The 22,681-nt window shown below is 37.8% G+C and overlaps 1 long non-coding RNA gene across 5 annotated transcripts in view; it reads right to left on the minus strand.

Annotated features, from left to right (window-relative positions):
• LOC114478117 (uncharacterized) overlaps positions 1-22,681 on the minus strand; it is a 137,030-nt gene that overhangs the window by 96,356 nt on the left and 17,993 nt on the right. For 3 of the 5 annotated variants that reach the window (XR_003675809.1, XR_003675811.1, XR_003675810.1), the window contains one exon: positions 12,510-12,556. This is a non-coding gene — a long non-coding RNA (uncharacterized LOC114478117). Of the gene's footprint in view, positions 1-1,487; positions 1,594-12,509; positions 12,557-22,681 lie in introns of all 5 variants that reach the window. The other 2 variants (XR_003675812.1, XR_003675813.1) reach the window with 1 other exon arrangement.

The raw sequence follows: 22,681 nt of genomic DNA on the forward strand, positions 1-22,681 counted from the left end.
GTTACAGCTATGTCGCTGTTATAGGGCTTCAGTCAGATTGGAAATCACACACCGAGAAAACATGAAATGTTCATCTGCACTGGGTTATGTCGGATGTTTTTCTAAAACGTGAATTGGGACACCAAATTGAGCTTTTTGGTTGGTTGTAATTAAATGTAAGCTTTAACTTTGTATGCATGTCGCTCCGACAGACCTCGGTCCCTGATGAGTCTGAAAAATGTGTGCATTTTAAATATGAAAATGACAGGTTTTCCAAGGTATTAATGCCTAGAGGAAGAACTTCATTTAACCTTGTGTGTGTGAGTTGTGAGTTAATGTATGGGGTGCAATTAAAAGTAACAAGTAACATTCATCAATATTTAATCTATCATATAGGTTAAAGGCTGTACAGAGTATTAAACAATGTTCTTTGTTCAATAATAACAAACATAGGCAACTAGCGGTGCAGGGGCCACATCCGACACCCAGTCTAATTTTGTGCAACACACAAAATGACAGAAAACTACATAAAACAGCAAAAAAAACACATAATGACTCCAAAAAACTTACAAAATTTACAGCACAACAATTATACACAAAAATAATTTACAAAACCTCAACAAAAACTTAGATAATGACCCATAAACACACAAAATTTAAGAAAAATATACAAAACGTGTGCAAAAACACACAACACTGCAACAAAAATATACAAAAATCACCAAAAAAAAAAAAATGCAAATCAACAACAAAGACATAAAACCCTTTAGTCTTTCCTTCATTAATGCTGAGATTAGTCATTATTGTAAATCTGGCCCTCAGATCACACATATCTCACATATTTGTGCCCCCTGCTGTGAACTGAAAAGTTGTAACTATATAAATCATACTGTAGATGGAATGAAAAATAAAATAAATCTTTTTTTTATCCTTAAACGAGTCACAACTTTAGTGGAAACACTTTCACAACTCACAACACAGACGCACCTGTTATTTTAGTTGTTATATTGAGGTAAAGAAATATGTGTTAATATCTAAAGTGTTACTTGTAGTTAAGCGATTAACTGTGCTCTCTTTGGCTCCTGTTCTGGTTTTAATGGCAGAGTAAAGCTTCACTGGAATCACAAGCTCTATCATCAGGTGTGCTTTGACACTCCCTTTGTCACCAGGGAGAAGAGGTTGGGTAAAAACAAGCCACTTATGAGATGAAGCGATGTTTTTAGGTTCAGATCAGGAGTAATTTGACTCTCCACTCTGCCAAATCCGTCACAGGGGAAAAGGGGTTACTAAAAACAAGGCCACTTTGGCGTGGAATGGATGCTGTATTTATAAGTACAGGTAATTTGAACCTGAGCAGCCAAAACATCTGAGGAAGTGATGTTTTGGGGGTTTAAATTGAATTTAAAAGCTCAGATGACTTTGTGAATGGACTTTTAAACTTTGGATATTTGTTTTAACAGCATTGTTTCCCAGGCCAGCTTCACAGCTTGGATAGAAAAATGACTCACTGCTTTTGCCAAGGCTTGGAAGAAAGGACCAATACAACTTTTGTGTTCGTAGCCACACTATCAAGCTTCAGTCTAGCAATGATTTCAGCAGAATGAATCCTGGAAGCTGCAGGGGGAGAAAAAAAAAAACAATAAAATTGATCCAAACAGGATTAAAGCAACAGTCGGTTTATCTTGTAAAGATTGTTTGCATAGCACAAGTATTTTATAGCAATATCCACAGCATCTCATTTGTTTGTGGCTTCATTCCATAAGATAATACTGCAGTGTTGTTTTATTGCGTGTCCAGATCACCCACCACAGATGATTAAATCTGACGTGAAAAAGGACATTCGTTTATTTTTGCTCATCTTTATTTATTTATTTTCAAAAAGCCACAATTCAGAGCTCCGTCACTAAAAAGGTCAACCTGGACTTACATGTAACATCTCATTGAAACAATCAATTGAAACCCTTTAACCCGGCAACACAGGTCACACACACATTACACACACACACACATATATCATTACAACAAGCCTTAAGGTCAAACTAAAATGGAATTAAATGTTTTATGTCTGCAGAGCGATTAAACCTATAACTAAAGTCTAAATGAAGGTATTATAGTTGCATCATAAATACATTTTACTAGCAATGAATGATGTCTTGTAGAAACTATTACAGTCTCCCAGGTCTTAAATACTAATTTGCTTTTAGGGTTTTTTTTTTAATGTTTCACTCAGAATCTCATCCCAGATGGCAAAGCAGCAGATTTGAAATCTAATAATGGCTGCTGGAAGAACAAACATGATAACATGCTATAGACACGATTGCAAACCCTCATTAGTAAGATTTGTTCCCTGCAGCCCAGGACACATAAGCGCACAACATCAAGCCATCAGTCCTAGTTAATTATTAAAAGCAAATTCAATTTACCCTCACAGTTTGCTGACAAGCCCATATACCTCCTGTACTGAGCCACTTATAGGCTGCATTTCGTTCCTGGTGACAAACAATTATACAAACACGCACACATGCATTGATTGACCTTTCCTACTGAGTGTTATTAATACATGCCGGTTGTATTAGGAAAGGTTAACGAGCAGTAAGGCCAGCATTGCATGCATGGAATACAAACAAGAAGGCCAACCCTGCTCAAGTCGCATACAGGTAATGGCCTTAGTCGCTTTTCAAAGGTACTTATATTAGGGTAATTATGAGAACTACAGAGTATACCACCTGAAAGGAATGACCTCAAAGGCATTAATAAGTAATAATAGAGATGATTAATGGTTTTGAAAGGAATCGACCAGCATTTGCGGTGATTTAAAGCACTTAAAAATGACCCGTGTTAAAGAAAAAAGTCTCAGCTCTCCACTTTATGAGTCTGCAAAGCCTTCAAGCTCATCATATGGTGTTCATTGGTGAATAGAGCAAATTCAGATGTGTCCAATCGGTCCAGGCATCCTTTTTTTTTTTTTTTTGCTGTAAAATGCATAAAGTAACTTATTCCCATAAATCCATCAAAAAAAAAAAAGAATAACGTTTTATTTACAATTTATTCTATTTTTATGAGGCGATCCTCAGGGTATGACAACAGAGAACTAGCATAAGGGTTTTGGATTTTGATGACCTGGATGAGCTTAACATAGTATGATGATTAGATCATTAGTGCAGCAAAAAAAAACAACTTTATTTTAATTTAACTGCTGGTTTCAGTTTCCTCAGCTAGCATTGACTTCTATTTTGCTTATTTACAATGCAGCAGTTTGCAGTAATGCAATTTATGACGTAAATTGAGGGAGCAAAAGTAGTATCGACTCCAAATATCGGCTCAAGAAAATCAGTATTGGTCATCGGCTAAGGCTGATGGAAAAAAATCGGTATCGGCCCTAAAAAACCCATATCGGTCGATCCCTAATCAATATTGTAATAATGATTATATTCACAATTATTATCATACATGGGAAAAATCTGTGTTTTTATTGCACTACTTTTGAACAAACAATATGTGTACAGTTTACAGTGCAAAATTAAGAAATGAAAATATAATTTTTTAAAAAACCAATAACAAAACCAACCCAATAATTCAAAATGTACCAAAGGCTAACTAAATAAATGTTACAGAGTGCAGAGCCCATATATGAAATGTAAATAATAACGATCAGGTTAATTTAATCGTGGCAACCAAAATCATGATGACAATTAAAATTTGATTAATTGTGGAGCCCTATATACAAAAACATTTTGAAAATATATATACACTATTCATGACTTAAGATCAATATTTGTTGCTCCACAATGTTTAAATACATTTTTTTACAGATGGATGGATGGATGGATGGATGGATGGATGGATGGATGAATGGATGGATGGATGGATGGATGGGTGGGTGGGTGGAAACTGGTTTCGTTGGCTGGCTAACCTGAACGAACACTGCTTGAATAAGTTATGTAAGAATATTTAATACTTCTTCACCGTTTTCACAAATTAAAACCGCAAATAATTCTTATGCTGTAATAAAGCTGTTAAACCAAAGCAGTCATTAGATTTGCCACCACTAAAAGGTCTAATCAGAAGTTTAATATCTGCACCACAGGTGTCCCAGCATGACCCATTCAGCTTAGTAGCTCTGCCTTTTTATGGAAACACGACTATAAAAGAGAACAACAATATCCATAACGGCCAAATGGCATAACGACCGGCAGTTTCCAAGCCAAGCAGATTGCAACCATGTGTGTCATTTAGAACAAAAGGTAAAGAGGAAAAACATGTATGGATGGAAGGAAATGCACTATCTACATTACAGATCATTTGAAACCTATCTCTGTCTGTCTCAGACAGACGTGAGCAACTTTTATCACAGCGGCGCCACAAAAAAGTGATTTTCTGATATGAGGGCCACACTGTCAACCTTTATGTCTGCATTTAGAATAATGAACAATCTGAGCATTAATACATGGAAGAGCAATATGTGTGTGTGGTCATTTAATGTGTTTTTGGTATAATTAATTGTCTTGTTTCATCTTTTGTGGTCATTTGTGTTTTTTTTTGTTTTTTTTCTCATTTTGCGCTTTCTGTTGTTTTCTTGTGTGTTTTTACCATCGTTTTATGTGTTTTTTTTTTTTTTTTTTTGGTCATTTAGTGTATTTTTCTCTTATTTTGTTTGTTTTTTGTTGCTTTCCATATATTATTTTTGTCCTTTTTGGATTTCAGAAAAACATTTTTGTGTATTTATTTCCTGTGTTTCTGTTGTTGTTTTGTAATTTTGTAATTTTTACTATCATGTTAGTGTTAGTTTTTTGTCATTGTTGGCGTTGTGTGTTTTTGGAGTCATTTTGTGTATGTATGTTGTCTAGTGTATAGGGATGTAAAGATTAATCGTGAGGCAGTTAAAAATCGATTCAAAGGTGTCACGGTTCACATTGATGCTCTGAAATTGAATCGGAGTACTTTTTAAATTTTTTTTACAAATCAGAACTGTGGAAGCATTTTGGCTTCTCCAAGACAAAATGAAAGAGGTGAGAAATAAAGAACGTGAACTCCAAGGTAAGAGTGGCACAGAGAGGAAAGGGAGAAACAAGAGACAGAGAATAAAAACCATAGTTTGTATATTTATATTATTTCTTTGATATGGGATTTGTTTTAAAGTCCAAAAAACATTTTCAGTTGCACTTTTAAAAAGAAAAGGAACTATGATGCAGTTTTGCATACTTTACTGTAGAGCCAGAATTTAAATGAATAGGCTTCTTCTTCATGTGTACTATTTATTTATTTATTTATTTCATTCAGGATTTATTTTTAAATAAATTGCATTGTTTGTCAAGGGATTCTTTTGACAATGAAAGACAAAAGAAAATAGTACAGTATTTTTGTTTTTTGTTTTTTTTTTGAAGAAAAAGCAAATAATATTTTTCGGTCATCTTTTGTCTACAGTCTCATTTTGTAAAATAAATCGTGAGAAAATCATATCGTGAACCCAGCATCGTGAATCAAATTGTATCGGGAGTTGAATGAATTGTTACATCCCTACCAGTGTATATTTCTGTAATATCTGTAAAATCTTATTGATTTTACTGATGATTTTAAATGTTCTTATTGATTTTAAACAATTGAATGTTTTATCATGTAAAGCACATTGAGTTGCCTTGAGTATGAAATGCGCTATATAAATAAATTTGCCTTGCCTTGCCTTGCCTAATTTTGTATGTGTTTTTAACTCATTTTGTGCATTTACTTCAGTGGCTGCTCAAAATTAGAGCGAGGGCCGCCTGTTGTCCATGTCTGGTCTAAGATGTCCTGAAAATACCCAGTGAGCATTATTCTGAAAAGACCTGAAATAAATCTCTCTTTGTGCTGCTACACAAGTTTATAATCAATGATTTATTGGCTTCCAAAAACTACTTAAAGACAATGTAAAACAAACCAAAATGATTGTCAGTCACAAATGACTTGGAACAGCTCTCTGTCTCTAAGTGGGTCAGTGTGATGGTGGCGTCAGTGTCTGGACTCAGCAGTAGCATATTTGCATCAGTCATCCCAACTAGACCGTGAAGAGAAGGATTTCCCTGCTCAGCTGTGCCAGTGAGTCAGTGAAATATACCCTCATAAAACCCTGCTGGACTGAAGGAAAGGCCTGAGGATAGCTTGGATCCACTTAATGGGCTAAACTTCAGGCTCTATGCTTTTGGCAATGTAGATACATTCCAAGTAGAAAGCAGCTTCTCATGAGACCCATGCTTCTCATTGCAACCTGCAGGCATTAGGGCTGGGATAAACGATTATTTTTTAAACGATTAATCTAGCGATTATTTTTTTGATGCATCGATTAATCTAATGATCCATTTTTCCAATTCGATTCGATGTGATTATCGATAATCTCCCCATTAATTGACTAAAAGTAATTGATTTAAGTTGATTTATATCTAAAATGAAGAAAAAAAAACATGAATTCCTTAACATTGCATTAGATGTTTATTGCTCTTCAACTCAAAATTCCAAAATAAAGTTCAAGTTAGAATATGAAAGTGCTAAATAATGCATTTTACCTTAAGAATTGTGTGTGTGTGTTTGTGCGTGCATGCGCGTGTGCGTGTGTTGTCCTTTAGGAAGTTTAAGGGAAAAATAAAAGGTCAAACTCCAATAGATGCCTATGTGTACAGCAAACATACATTGTCTTTAATCTACAAATCAGTACGGACTATAGGGTATCACAGCGGTATGTACATGTTCTCTCTCATCGCATGCGGAGGCGGCTGCTGCTGATGATGTCACGGCGGGTGTTTCCTCCTAGTCCCATTGACCTGCTGCCGTCCGGTCACACCCAGGATAAAGGACAAGGGTTACGGGGAACAGCAACCTTCGACGAACGAGTGCGTGCCTTGCACTTTTGAAACTCGGAGGATCCACTCGCGTTAGCTATTCTCCGGTGCCGCCATCTTTGTTTTGGTCACGCATCGGCGCGCACATTTTGCGTCAACGTATTTTGCGTCGACGTGTTTTTTGTGTCGACATCATCGATTACGTCGACGCGTTGTCCCGGCCCTAGCATGCATGTTTCTTTACAGTACTTATTGATGAGGAAGGTTATACGCCTGTGCACATGTCTAACAAAATGCTTTATACTAAATGTCAATTTTCAATTACTGTATTTGTAATACGAACAATTATTTGTGTCTAAATCTTAAGAAGAAAAGCACTTTCTGTAAATACATGAGCAAAGATCCTCTGCATGGAGTGAAGAACAGCAGGAGGAACACATCCAGGGCCGTGAGCTGCATCAACACTTGTAAAAGTCTGCACTTAATTCTGCTGAAACACCAAGTCAGCCCTCTGGTGCACTTTGGGGTTGGATGAAATTCAATGGTGCAGTGAGTGCAATGAAACCAAATTCAACCTCTAATTAGGCCTGCTTATCCAAATTTAGAAGACTGCGGTGGAAAAGAAAATAAAAAAAAAAAAAAAAATCGCTGCAGCCTCGGGACAGCCCTAAACTCAAAATTCTGGCTGTGATGGCAACTTTGGGGCCTAATTAACTGAGAAGGCAGACTTGTTGGGTCATATCAAAACAGCTTTGGATGATATTACAAAATTGTGAGGAATCTCAATGGTGATTAATTAAAGTGGCATTGAGAGCCGGGGATAATGTACGAGAGCTGCATTTTTAGTTGCTTGCATAGATTTTTCCCTCCTATCATCTCACTGACAGGCGGTCATGCAGGACTGCATAATATTTTAGTTTGTTTGGCTGAATTTAATGGTCGCTCAGTGAGGTGTGGAGTAGTCAATCTCCTTCAAAGTTCCTCCAAGTTATGTTAACTGGGACTGGCTCTGTTACACCTCTAAACTGGATAAGATATATGGATAAAGTGACAGAGAAATTGAAGAATCTTCCATCTTCACATTGGGTATTTAAAAATGACAAAACTAACACATCAATTTAATATGCTGTGCTTCCAGATGAATAATCATGTTCTTAAATTCACCATCTAGATTAGTGGTTCTCAAACCTTTTTTGACTCAAGTAACCCTTTCTCTTACGTTTGAATCCAAGTACCCCCTTTTCTTGTTTACAACATTTTGCTCAGAATTCTGTGAAAAAACAACTATAGAGCATAATGATGGAATGAATGAGTGACGACACACATTTTAAAGAATCTCACTTTATAAAAAAAGTGAAATGAATCAATGTATTTCTATAGTTTTTATCATTTACAAGAGACTGACTCTTGTATTTTCCGTTCATGTTTTAATCAAGATCATTTCTAACATCGTTTTGTGTATTTTTGTTGTTGTTTTTGTGTGTTATTGGTATTATTTACTGTAAATCATTCTCTCTCTGTGTGTGTTTTTGGTGTCGTTTGGTTGTTTCTTATGTCGCTTTGTATGTATCTCTGTTACTTTTGTGTATTTTGTAGTGATGTGTGTTTTTTCTCTCTTTTAGTGTGTCTGTCTGGTAATAGTGAGTATTTTTCTCTCTTAGTGTGTGTGTTTTTGGTGTGATTTTGAGTATTTTGTTGATGTTTGTCTGTACTTTTTTTGTTATTATTCAGTATATTTTTCTTTTATTTCATGTGTTTTTTATGTCGTTTTTTTGTGTGTTGTTGGTATTTATCATTTTTAACTAAAAAACATTTTGGAAAAAATCGATTCGGTGATATATTGCGATATTACGTTGCACAATTCTCGGATTGATTCAAAATGCATCCATGGTGATTTATTTAACCAGGAAAGTCAAGGCAGGAGACATTATATGTAACTGCATCAAGAAGTGCATTGAAATCTGGGCATGTTGACCAGCTTGTGTTTTTTCAATAAAATCTAAAAAAAAAAAGTACTAACTTTCTGCATTTATTTGTAGTTCTAGGCATAAACCTCAGTTAAGTTGCACTAAAGTCATGTTGCACTAAAGTCAAAGTTGGTTTAAAAGCCACAGGCAGATTGTATGTTATTTTTTTTATTTGAAGTTGTTGGCACATGGCATGTTAAAGCCAATGTTTTGTGTAAAAATGCCAATAAAATATATGTCATACATAATGTTCTCTTGAAGGTGTACATATTTACAGATTAGGTGTTTCTTAAGTCATACATTAAAAAAAATGCAATAATCGCCTTATATTTAATATCAGGATATATTGTATCGTCTTGTATTGTGACCTATGTATCGGGATACAAATCGTATCGCCAGATGCCAGGCAATACACACCCCTAGAATTTAGTGGTAGAGTTTCAAAATGAGATAAAAGTCAAAAAATCAAACCCTACTAAAAATTAGAAGAAAAAGAAAGAAAAAGGTAAAATAATAGTAATTACAGATATATGGACTGCTGTCACATAGGAATAGCTTTGGGCCGAACAGGTGTACAACAGTAAATATTTTATCACATTGTTTTGGCTCGGTTTGTGTTCATAATGCACTTTTGGAATTGCTCCAAACTGATAAAAAAAAAACCCTGTCAGTTACAAGAGTTGCTGGTTTTTAATGGACTATGAGTGAAATCATACATCGTACTGACATGATGTGAACAAGCAAAGGTAAAGTAAGTCAGTGCCTCCTTGCCGTTGCTTCTCTTAAGCTGTTACAACATTGATGTTTTCATGACAGAAAACCTGATGAACCCTGGTTATTCCAGAGAGTTTCTTTAAACATCCACACTTATATTACTTCTGCATATGAGACAATTTGAATGGTTTTTTATGTTTTATTACCCTACTCGCACTGCAGCACTGCTGTCTGTTAGTCAGCTCTACGTCAGGGCTATGAATTGAATTTCAACAGCTCAGAGCTGCTTTTCATCTACATAGAAATAACTTTTCTGCATGCACTCTAGGAATGCACAAATAATCAGATTTTAATCTTGATCATGATTTTGGTTGCCACGATTAAATTAACCTGCTCGTCGGCAATATTTCAATTTGAAATACGGTATCTGCACTCTGTAATAGTGTATTTGGTACATTTCAAATTCTTGGGTTCTTTTTTAAAAATTAGTTTTTCATTATAATTCCATTTTAAAGCTTAATTATTTCTAGTGTTGTAGTACTCTTTTGGTTTTAGCCATTCTGTTAAATATAATATTTGCATTGTAAATTGTACACATAGCTAGAAAAGTGCATTAAAAACACAGATTTTTCCCTAATATGATAAATAATTGTGATTAGAATCAGAGCTTTAAATGAACTTTTTAGATCACCAGCCAGCATGGCCAGTAGATTCTTAAAGTTACCATCCAACAACATTTTCCACCAGCCAAATTTTTTTCCAGCAAAAATAAGCTACACGATGAGTGCCACAGAATAGATTTAAGCATTCATGTTTCTTTAAATAGTTTGTATTTTAGTTTATTGTAGAAATACATTAAAATGGTAAAAAAAATATATATATATATATAAACATTTAATTTAAAAACAATGTTGTAACAATGCCTAAAAGGTGCAATACGAAACGTTGGGTATGTCGGAGAAGTGAATCTTTTATAAAGTATATTCTCATAACTTCATAAACAAACTTAACTCAGATGAAAATTGAATCCCCGGAACACTGTTTGAAGTTAGAAAGAATAGAAGTAATCAGTACTAGGAATTACATGTACTGTAGACTCACGACCTGACATCCATTTAGTAATAAAACTCCTCAATTTCTTCTTCTTTTCAGATCCTCTTTCAGTGACGGCAGCAGCCTTCCTTTTTTTCAGTTCAGGTTTTTCAAACACTCACTAAATATCTCCAAGTTTGTTTGTTTTTTCCTAACTCATTTTACAACCTAATTTCAGCTCCTATTCTTTGTTTTGAGCCGTCCCGTTTGACTTTTCTGATACCACACCATAACAATCACGCTAACGTAAGCACGTCGCCAATTGTTGTATGACACCTGGGAAATGGGAAATCATGGGAAATGTAGGATTAGTACAACCAGCAATAGGGGTGTCCCAATCCGATATCAATTTCTTTCTAATTCATTTTTTATTTATTGTATTCAATTGTAGAATAGTGTAGATATTTAATTGAAGGTTAAAATGTATATAACCACTTGGTTAATAATAAATGGGTCAGTTTTTCTCATACCTACTGTTGCTGACTATTGTTCTCTGGTTGAGTAACATCACTTGATCAAGCCTTTTCTAACATTCCACACTACAAAATAGGTCATTATTGGGGTTTTTTTTTTAAGAAAAAAATAAATAGATAATAGTATGTATGATTCATGCTTAATATCGGTATCAGCCAATATGCAAGGCTGCAATATCGGTATCTTATTGGAAATGAAAAAGTTGTATCGGGACATCCCTAACCAGCAGCGCTGCCAAATACACGTTTTAAACGCTAAACACACACAAAACCCCTCAAATTTCTTGGCGGAAAACAGCCCAATCTGGCAACAACTACTTGTCGCATAGTTTCGGCAGCCTGCCTTTTCAAACAGACATAGTGATATTTGTTTAGTTGCTCACCAGCCAAAATGGCTCAATTGGCGGGTTGCCGGGTGTTAATTTAAAGCCCTGATAATAACCGTGATTACAATATTGATAAAAATAATCGGAATTTTCATTTTGGCAATAATCGTGCAGCCCTACTGCACTCTAGACTTTGGTTGCATGTTCACAAAGAGGATTTTTTAAGTGTGAATGCACCCATTCCAATGCTACTTCATCTGATACAGAGGAACATAAAAGGCAGATCAAGCATATTCCGTATTATGTATATCATTTTATAAGCAGAGAGGTTTGGGAACCACTTGAGGAAAATTAAATTCAACAAGCAAGGATCTCCTGTTCTCCTCCAGTACACAGCACACCATGACAATGATAGCACAGACAGTACTGAGGAGATTATAACCACAGTGACTCATCACCCACCGGCAAATCCCACCATCGCTAACTTCAATCACGCTCTCTTTCTCACTGTAGCATTTTTTGATTCGAACTTTACAAAGTTTGGAATTTATGCATTTCCAATCTTTAATATTTCCCTTGAACCAGGGTCAGCTGAGAGTCAGCCAAAGGGGGCCTTAATCCAAATGTCACTCTTAGTTAAACTTTTAACTCTTAAAAAAAAAACACACACACACACAAACGTTTTGCTCCTTTTAAGGATTCATCTTCCCTTCCTCTACTTTGCCGCAAAGTCCTTTGTTGATAAACCTGCTTCAGAGTTCAGCAGTCTGTCAGAAGATTTAGCTCCAGGTATTTTTGTGTATATGTTTGTGTTTAAATGACACGCTGACATCAAAACCTGAACTCAGATTTACTCCGCCTGTGCATCCTACTTATTCAGTCCCTATCAAAGGTAGACGTATCCTCAGCTGCAACTTGGTGTTTAAACACAAACTGAGGAAAACTTGCTGGTCCAACTCGCATCACAAGAACAGACACACACACACACACACACGGTCACGTTTGATCGGCGGTACCACTAGCTGTGTGAAAAAGGACAGTTCTTCTGCCAAGACAACATGCTGTTGGCGAGCACTGTGAGAGGCTGTCGTGAAGTCTTCTGCTCACTTAGTACTTCACACACAGTCTGTCATAGTCTGTGTTACTCACTCAGCAAAAGCTTGAGGCGTCCAGCGGGCCTTGGAGTCCTGGATAACCTGGAAACAAGGCAAAGGAGAGAGGAAAAATATTAAGTTTGGCAAAAAAATATCGATGGAAGCCGAGGATTCAAAGCTGCTCTGATTAAAGCCAAAGAGATAGAAACAATGTTAGTTATCTGATGTTTACCACAAGGGGGCCGCTAATGCAATGCAACCAACTTTTAAATTCCATGATTTTTCTTTCTTTAAGTTTGTAGTAAGCATACAGATTTAAAATGATGTCCACGTGGCAATGCTACAGACACACACAACAAACACAGGTACATCTGCTTGTAACATGCTTTCCCTTCCTTTTATGAACTGGTGATGATTGTGCTGACACTAACACACCCCTAACCCACTGTCGCCTCACAAAATGCACACACACACTAAACTTTGCTTTTCCTGGCAACCAGACAAACGCTCTCCCATCTGTAACATACCGATTTATGTACTTCTTTATTTATTTATTGACTGACTATGTTCATTTTTTAACCCAGTCCAGCAATTCAGCTTTACCTGACACATGCTGTCACAAAAGAGCACATTAACTATTAAAAACCTGCCACATTTGCCATATTGCTCAGCTGAAAATGGAATATTTAAAAATGTGATAGCTTAGGCTTAAGGTAATGAGGATTTAAAGCCACACCGTGGACCTGTTGACCTACAGAGTTGACCCATATGAGTTATTTTAAATGATTCCTCAGGCCAATATACAGCGCTTTACGGTATCAATGCTCCAAGCGGGGCTTCCCTTTTGAAATACCGACTATGTAAGTTTGAAGAGACGGATCGTCTCTCCAAAGTCATGTGACCTGGAGAATGCCTGGAGAACGTTTCACTTTACGGCAGTCACGTGACCACAGGCTCGGATATATATAGTTTCCATGTGACGTCACAACATAGGGGCATTTCCCGACCCAGCGCCTCTGTTTACAGTCAAAAGAGTAGTTTTGTGTTGGGTTAATGGTGCACTAATCACCGCGATAGTTCAGTTAAACGTGGATTCTTTAGTAACGGAAGTCGGCAAGTCAGAGCCGTAACTTTGGGATAAGGATTGGCTCCCAGCCCCGTGCCACGGCTACAGTCTATGGGCTGGAGGAGCAGCCGCCACCGCCGCACTCTTCGGCCCGCCTCACCGTGTCGGTGGCGAAGGGGGCCGACGACTGTGGCGAGGCCAGGGAGTCGGGGGGAGCACCACTGACGCAGTGAGGAGGGCCGAGTGCCGGGCCTATAGCTCATAGACTGTATCCGTGGCGCGAGCCCATCCTTGCTTAACCCCAGCCCTTAGAGACAATCCTTATCCCCAAGTTACAGGTACTACTGTCTGCATACACAATCAAAAGACAAAGGGAGGCTGGCCCGACTGACTGTTGATTTTTGCGACAGTGCTGCAGCGCTTGTGGCCACTAGGGGCGCTATTGTAAAAGCTACCGGTCTAGCGCCCCCAGTGGCCAAAAGCTACAGTGTGCTTTTAAATAAACAAACACAAACAAACAAAACAAACAAACAAATGTACTGAACATTTAGCAACTCATCAAAAGATCTAACCGAATAAATAAAGTTAGCGCGATAAGAGGAAATACAGCTTTGTAGTACAGGCCCAATATAATTTTGTTTCAGTGAGCTTGTTGGTTTCCGATCTGCTTAAAGTCTGCTTGGATGGATGGATGGATGGATGGATGGATGGATGGATGGATGGATAGATAGATAGATAGATAGGAATCAGCAACCATTATTTGATGAATGCTCTCTTCTCTCTTACATTGATTGCTCCATCAATCTGAATAATCAAATGCTTCGTGCATTACCTCCAAGTCAGAGTTGAACATAGGCTAAGTACATATGGAAACATACATACATAAAATGCTGCTAGCTCCCCATATGTGATTAATGAAGTGAAATTCTTAGTCGACCCCTCTGACCTGCTCCAAGGCCGTTAAAGGACTGCAGCTCTGGAGGCCCGGAGGCATTGGGCATGTTTGTGTGTGTTAATGGATGAATGAGAAAAAGAGGTGTTTGAGTGCAAGTGTGTCCCAGAGTGCCTTTTCATCTGTGTGAATCTGCATACATTTGTGAGTGTGTGTGTGTGTGTGTGTGTGTGTGTGTGTGTGTGTGTGTGTGTGTGTGTGTGTGTGTGTGTGTGTGTGTGTGTGTGTGTGTGTGTGTGTGTGTGTGTGTGTGTGTGTGTGTGTGTGTGTTGGCGTGCGTGTGTGTGCGTACGTGTGTGTTCACTGCGAGTAAAATACCCGGAGGCTGTGACAGACGGACTCTAAACCATGTTACCCACACACCCCACTGCCTCGCTTAATAGTGCATGAGATGAGAACATTTGGACTTCACAATAACCCCCCTACCCCGCCCCTTTCTCTATGGGAAATTGAGTTTTATGTTTCCACTATTTAAAACAATGCCATCAACTATTTAACCAAGAGGAAAGTCGATGCTTTGTAGATATTAAAAAAGCATGTCTCTTGAGAGGTGCTCTGGAGGAAAGGGATTACTGATCCTTTATTGTGTTTAATCCTAACTCACCTAGTGGCCTCCAAGTGAGACCTGTGACTGCATACATCAGCGGTGGAGGTGTAACCTCACTCTGTGGATGACGCCATCCAGTTGGCTTCATAGCAATGAACCCATTAACATACTCTTGACCGGTACACGGCAGTTTGAAATCCTTAGGGTGTGAATCATCACCTCTGAGCTTAAAACGGCTACATGGTCACGTATTGTTACATAAAATCACAGTGTAAGCCTCATAGATCAATGAATTGAACATCATTTACTCCAAAAAGAAAGAAAAAAGGTTCAAATTGACCTACAAAAGTTTGTTTTCAACTCCACCATAAACACACAATCGTTCCTTTATCCTTACAGTGATTTATTGTGTTTCTTTGCCAGACAAGGAGGCAGTAATTCGCTCAATACCATTTTGGATCTAGTTTGTTCTCAGTATTCCCTGTGACATCAGAATGAAGTAAAAACAATGCAGAGATAAAAACAAGCTTTCAAGTGAAACATTTAGCCTTTTATATATATATTTTTACGAGTAAATGATCTTTGATTTATTGATCAATTGGGCCTATACTATGGATGTATTTAATGTATTTGATAATAAAAAAAAATATATACAGTATATAATGTCCAGCAGCTATAAGTCTATTTTCTTTTCATGGAAAAGTAAGGTATGCCATCTTTATTTTTAGTTTTTTATTTAACCTTTATTTAACCAGGCAAGGAGAGATTAAGAACATAGTTATTATTTATAGCTGTGGCATGGCAAAAGGCAAGGGTCTAAAAAGCAAATCAATAATAAAATGGCATATACAAGACAATCTGAAAAGAAGATTACATACAATGTAGAATAGTATAAAGATAAATACAAGACACATCTGAAACACACACACAATGCAGCAAAAAAAACTAAAAACAAATAGCAGTCTAAGTGACATTAACATTTTCCTTTAAAGTGGTCAGTAATAACAGCTTTAAAGTCAGCTAAGAGAAGAGAAAGGACTGAAAGGACTTGTGGTCACAAGTAAACTCTGTAACGGATGTGTAGAACTGATCAGTTGTGGCATGGGGGGCCTAGTCACAAGGCAAAGCTCTCCGTCTACTGGTCGATCTACATCGCTAACCTCAATAATGTATATTGACACTTAGGTATGATTAACAAAATGGAATTCAGGCTGGAGTTGAGGCAGTTCAGCTCTCTACGATAAAAAAAAAAAGGACTGAGAAGCATATGCATTTCAGCTGGCCTGGCTAAGACTTTGCAAAAATTAGCCAAAAGAAGTAACTATATAGCCTTTCAAAAATGACATTGCACCTCTACGTAGAATAGGCCTCTATGAACACGGTTGAATGAATTATGTGTCAATACATTAAATATTCAAATAACCAAAGAAGAAAAAAAAAAAAACCTCTTAACACAGGCCCACTTGCACCATCAGCTTGTGCTAGTTGTGAATTCATATACTGCATAATGAGCTAAAGACAACATGGAGATGAACGCAACAGACATAGGCCTGCACATATGCATTACGACATACATTGTGCATAATATGGCGTGTATACAAGCAGAGCAAAAACAGCATACTGTGACACATGGAAATGTATTGGTATCTACACGTTTAATGTGTTTGCTTAAACCATCATATCAAGCTGAGAAGTGTGCTGAACTGGTGAGGCAGTAGGTTTTATACACATGGGACAAATGCCTGTTTCTTTTGCTAGATTGACCTCAGCAGCCAAAATTTTGGCCTTTTTTCAACCAAGTAAAGCCAAAACCCAATAGAAAAAAAAATAGAAGGAAAGCAAACAATAAAATATTTCAAGTGATGAGTGAGAGTATTCTCTTATATGAGCACACATGGATTCAGTTAGCATAGAGGTAGGGAAGAGGAAAAGTCATTCAGGTAACTGAAAATATAAGAGAAGTAAAAGTTTGTTCATTCATCAACCCATCATAATGCTCACACTGCTTCACACCATTTACACTGATGTTCACCCCATATACAGTATCAATATGTGCGACCAGTACAAGAAAAAACCTCGTCTGTAGTGGTAGCATTTCCAAGCATGGAGGATGCCGTAAGACGTATAATGTTAACCTAACCACTAGGAACGAGTGTATCATAATATATCATGTTTTTCCTGCAGTCTGTGCCTTCTCCTCGCCCGCCAAGGGCTCTTTTCTGTTTCAGGTGTCTTGATGCTGGAGTTGGTAGTTCCTGATCAATGGCGCACGGCTCAACTAGTCTGGGACGCCTGGATGGACTGATCAATGGTTCGCGGCAACTAGTCTGAAACACTCGGGTGAACTATCCTTCTATCCTATCCTGTTTGCCCTTCTGTTCAGAGTTTTTTCTTCTCATTGGCGCTTTTCGTTAAGCACTTTGAGATAACTTTATTGTAATTTGCATTATATGAATAAATAAATATAACAAAAGTTGAAAGTTGAATCATATACTGTACACCTGCTTTACTCCATACAGGATTTAACATACATTGAATGTAAGGTGGGCTACACCTTGGACATGATAACAGAAAAGAGATAGAAAATCACATAAAAATCACAGAATCCTGGAGTTGTAGTTGTAGAGTAGTGGTCTACAACCACTATGTCACAGGCAGAGTTCAGACCAGTACCGGTACTTGGTATCAGTTCTCAAAGCAAGAAGAAGAAGTTTTTAAATAATGTTTTATTTTATTTTTTCCAGGTGGTTTATTTTTAAAAATTCCCACTTCTGCTTGCTGTTATTCCTGGGCTTCATGCGGTTATACACATACAGTAGGGTGCATTTGGAGCACACAGGAGACGCGAACATTACACCTGCAGACCCACCCCCCCCATGATCCGCGGATAAGTTAACCAGTACGGAATGGTTTCTGTGTGGCCACTGTTCAACAAAACCCACCTAAGCAGCACCCACACCCACACTCTTTAATGACATGCATCATGTAAGTATTTCTCTTTTTTAAAGGCCTCTGATCATTTTAAGGTGTTTTCCTTAATTGATTTAAAATTGAAACGTTGGGAAAGGCTCTCTGATCAAGGCCGGTTCTTCTTTTTGCAGAGTCATGTTTTGGGTACCGTGACTGTAATAAAAAAAAAAACCCTTGGCATTTAGGGTTAAAATAACAGTCTTCTCCGGAGCACATAATAATTTGAATACCTCTCATAGCTGTGAAAGTCTGGTTTATTTTGGATTTGGAAACCCAAGGATGAGAAAGAGAAACATGAAGCTCACTCAGAGAGCAATGAATCACACTGTACAAGTCAGTGGTAATCTGAGGAGGCGAGCTGTCTAAAGCTGTGAACTCTCACAGAGATCAGATGAACATGTGTGACACCGCCAGACAGTGACTCAGTCATCTAGAGAGGGAGGATGAGCACACCTGCAAAAAGAAGGGTCATCGTGAACACCGACAACTATAATGGCTGACAGAAAAAAAAAAAAAAAAAAGAATAGGGAGAGGAATTAAAAATACATCAGCGGCAAGAAGACACTCGGGCACATTTTTCCTCAAATGCAGTAATGCCGACAGAAAGAGACTGGGAGTGGGAGGAGGAGGCAGGCACACAGGGAGAGAGAAATAGAAGCAGACAAGCAGCCAGCCAGAGAAGCAGTCAAAGATCAAGAGAGTAGTGAGGGAGAAAGCAAGAAAAAGACAGACAAGGCATCCCAACTGTGACAGGCAGGCTGCAAGGGAAACTTAAAATGCTAATTCTGAAAGAGTGGCAATATGAAACAAGCATGAAACTGAGGGCTAAAAAAATGCAATGAAGGCAGTGGAAAGGAAAGTCAAAGTGCGACTAGAGGTGGGAGAAAAGACAAAAAGTGATGAAGGAATGGGGTGTAAAATATGTGTGAGAGCTTGAGATGAACACAGATATATTAGGGAACCATTCAGCAGGGATTCATACATTTATGACTTAGGGCATAGTCCAACACTTCACATGAAAAGGACAACCAGTCTCTTTTTAGTTTGCTGTAAGAGAACAGAAACAGTTTGTAGACCAGAGTGTAGTCTGACAAGTTGCTCACACTGAAAAAGTCATTGAGATGGGACAATTTCCTTCATTCTTTCTAAACTTTCAAAACAAGTACTTTTATCTTCTTGAGTGTGTCCTAGAATACACCTTTTTTGATCAAATAATGAGGCTACTTTGTGCTATTTTTGCCAAATGAAAGGCATTTAACTTTCTGGAGGTCTGACAGAATATTTTTAGATGTTTTGGAGGCTCCAAGGATGAAGATGAATCAGCGCAAAGTGACAGCAAAGATGAGAGTGAGTTCCACTGAGACACAGACAATATGAAAACCAGTGACTAAAAGTCTGAATCTGCCCTTTGAAGTCAATGCAAATCGATAGGAAAAGTTCTGTGGAGGTAATGTTAGCATTGCTGTCGCTGTCAAATTTGCATTTTTGTTTCGCATCAGTCCTGTCAGTGAGGATCTGAGTGAACAGGCGGTGAACTGAGGAGAAGGTTGGCATCGAGCTCTTACTTCCTCTTGTGGTGGGGAACCGTCACACTGAGCGTCTGGGTGGGATGGAGGAAATCAGTGAGAGAATTTAAGTGAAGAGTGAAAACCAGCGAGGCAGAAAGAAAGGGGAGGTAGCACGTAGAATTAATAACAGGGAAAGACAAAAATAGAGAAGTTTCTTGATTCTTTCGGCTTTCATACTGAAAACCTGTCTGTGCCTGGTCACAGTTCATTGTGTCAGCAGCTTTTACTGCCACAAATAAAGCTGAGAACATCAAAGAACATACTAACAACAGCACAACTGTCAGTGAATTAAGATGAGTACAGTAGTACACACATAAAGACGGGTTGTTTTGGTCCTGATTTTGCTCCTCGTGCCAGATTCTCATGATTCTAATAATTGGTATTGATAATTGGTTTTGTGATGGGTAGGGGCCGAAAATCGTAAATATTCAATGTTTACGACCAAAACTCTTCATTTGTAGAGAAAGCCTGACTCATGACTCCGTGATTTGTGACGTGGTACAGAATGTAGCCAATCAAAAACCAAGCTGACTGAGAAACACGTAATGGTGCATTCAAGGAAACTCGGAACTAGGCAATTCCTCTGAAAAATTTGATCTCAGAGTTCAACGGAGTTCATCAAAATATCGCAAACATGGCTGACTGGTATACTATTAGATTTTTTTTGCTGACTTTACAGAGTAGGACCTCTGACGTCAGGTGGCGTTCCAAGTCACTTTTTCCGAGTTGCTCAGAATGCAGCATTAGATGAAGTTGTTAGATCTCAGTTGGTCAGGTGAGATTTTTGCCTTCAAGGAAGATCAATGGTTGGACAGAGTCATTTCATGTGTATTGTGCTGTGTTGGGATTATCGTGGCACACACACACTCACAGCACGATCCAAACTTCTTCCTGAACTTTTTGTCTTCATGTGTGGGGTCTGTATCAGATAAAATATCTCCTCACATTCAGAAAATCCATGTGTGTGTACTAGTGTTATTCCGATATCCCTTTTTTTGTTGTCCCATTGCCGATACCCAGTTGTATAGTATCGGCTAATAGTGATACATCCCAATATTGCGATGTTTAGGAAACAGATATGACCTGTTTTTCAGGTCCTCAAAATCGCCGACATTTCCTCTCATGTGTCGGGACGTTTTCGGCCACATGAAAACGCTGCCCCGCTATTGGTTCAAAGCAGCATCTCCGGGCCAATAACGATAGCTTGCCTCTGCATGCACTGAACACATAACCATACGTGTTTCTGTGATCATGGATCAGGGCAGCAGTGAGAGTCAGAAAAGACAAAAACAATAAGAAGATGAAGAGTATGACGCTGTAAATGACATACTTCTATCTGTACTGGCACAACATCAGTGTGTATCCTGTTTTTTAACAAATCACAGATAGAACAGATTCACCTTCTATATGTTACGCACTCATTTCTATTCATACCGCAAAGACTAAAGTGGTTTGTCTGCCAAACCCAAGCTTAAAATTCTCTTAATTGTGGAGGATTATCATTGTATAAGGAAGGTTATTCAGATCATTCTGAGATTAACCATGAGACATACAGGCTAATCTAAACTGTCTGATTTACTGACATACATCCAGATGATTCATAATAGGAATCAATCAGTTTCATTAATGGACACTTAGTTTGAAATGAGTTTCCTAATTTCCTATAAACCAATTAAAGTGCTAACATGGGACTGTTTCATTTCAGATTGTGCAGGATCAGCAAAATAATTTTAACCAATTTTCCAATGACTTTTTCAAAAACCTTTGACCTTACTTGGAACTATCCCCACAACTGATGATTCAACTGGTCATCAGTCAGTCAGTAAGTCATTTACATATTGTTTATTATTTATTAGTAATGAGATGAAGGTCACCAGCCAACAAAGGGAGTTATACTAGTAATTATGAGCTGCATCTGGTATACCCCTGCTGCACCTGCCTCATACTCAAAGCTGGTTTAAGCTTCTGCACCAAGTAAAGCTGATCAGACTCAGCAGTTGTGGAATAAAGTCAACATATTCACTTGCAAACCTCACCTTCGACCGTTATCTGAAAGCTAACACCACTTGTCTGTCAGGGATTGCAGGGTAATGGGACTAATGCATTATTGAAAACATAACTGATGCTTACTCAGCTCATTTCTCAGCTGAGGCGGAAACCTTTACCATCGCTGTGGAGAAATCTATCACCGCGCATGATTCAATAGTGGATGGTTAGCCTCAATGGGAGCGGGGACTTGATGTCGATGTGTTTAGTGAACCGTACACCTTTTGCTATAGGTGCACTGGCTGTGTGTGCATGTGCATGTAATTACACAGTTTATGTCAGAATCTAATATTATTCAGCAAGGACGAGAAGAACCAAGAATTTGACCTTGTGGCAACATATCAGAGTCCAGAACAGCTGATGCAGAGTAATTAGATCATAATAATAATACAAACAGGGTATGACTTGGCCTTACTCAGCCATTTTACCAGCAGATATACTAAAATTATATATATATACATATACACCATCTGGGTTGTATAACCTTAGGTAAACTGGGGCTGGCAATATATCGAGATTCAAGACATATTGAGTTTCGATATAGTTATATATATATCGATATATTTCTTCTTTTTTTTTTTTAGTTTTGATTTATACACTCACACATGAAAATCATATCATACAAGTATTTAATATTATGTATAGAGTAGAGTTAAACAGTGTCCTTCTTTACAATTTTTCCATATTTCTGAGATATATTTTATAGCTTATTTTGTATTGAAATACTCGTTTCAGGAGTCGCTGCTTTGGCTACTTTTCAGAACAGCATGAAAAGTACACTTAGATGGATTTCTGAGTGCGTCCTAACCCAGACCTTCACCTAAACAAGCCACACTACAGAACTCACTCACATATTCTGTCCCGTAGAGGAGGAAAACACTGAAGAGCCACATATTGTGCAGCTGTTTGTTAATAAATGTGCCTGTGTGGCATTTTGCATCAGCAAATTTATGATAGGACTTAATTGAGTTAAAAATTATCAAGATTTATATTGTATATTGTCATTTTGAGAAAAAATATTGAGATATGAGTTTTGGTCCATATCGTCCAGCCCTAACATAAACAACTGCAAGCAACT

Source organism: Gouania willdenowi, chromosome 16, assembly GCF_900634775.1.
Source record: "Gouania willdenowi chromosome 16, fGouWil2.1, whole genome shotgun sequence".
In the NCBI taxonomy this organism is placed as follows: Eukaryota; Metazoa; Chordata; class Actinopteri; order Blenniiformes; family Gobiesocidae; genus Gouania; species Gouania willdenowi.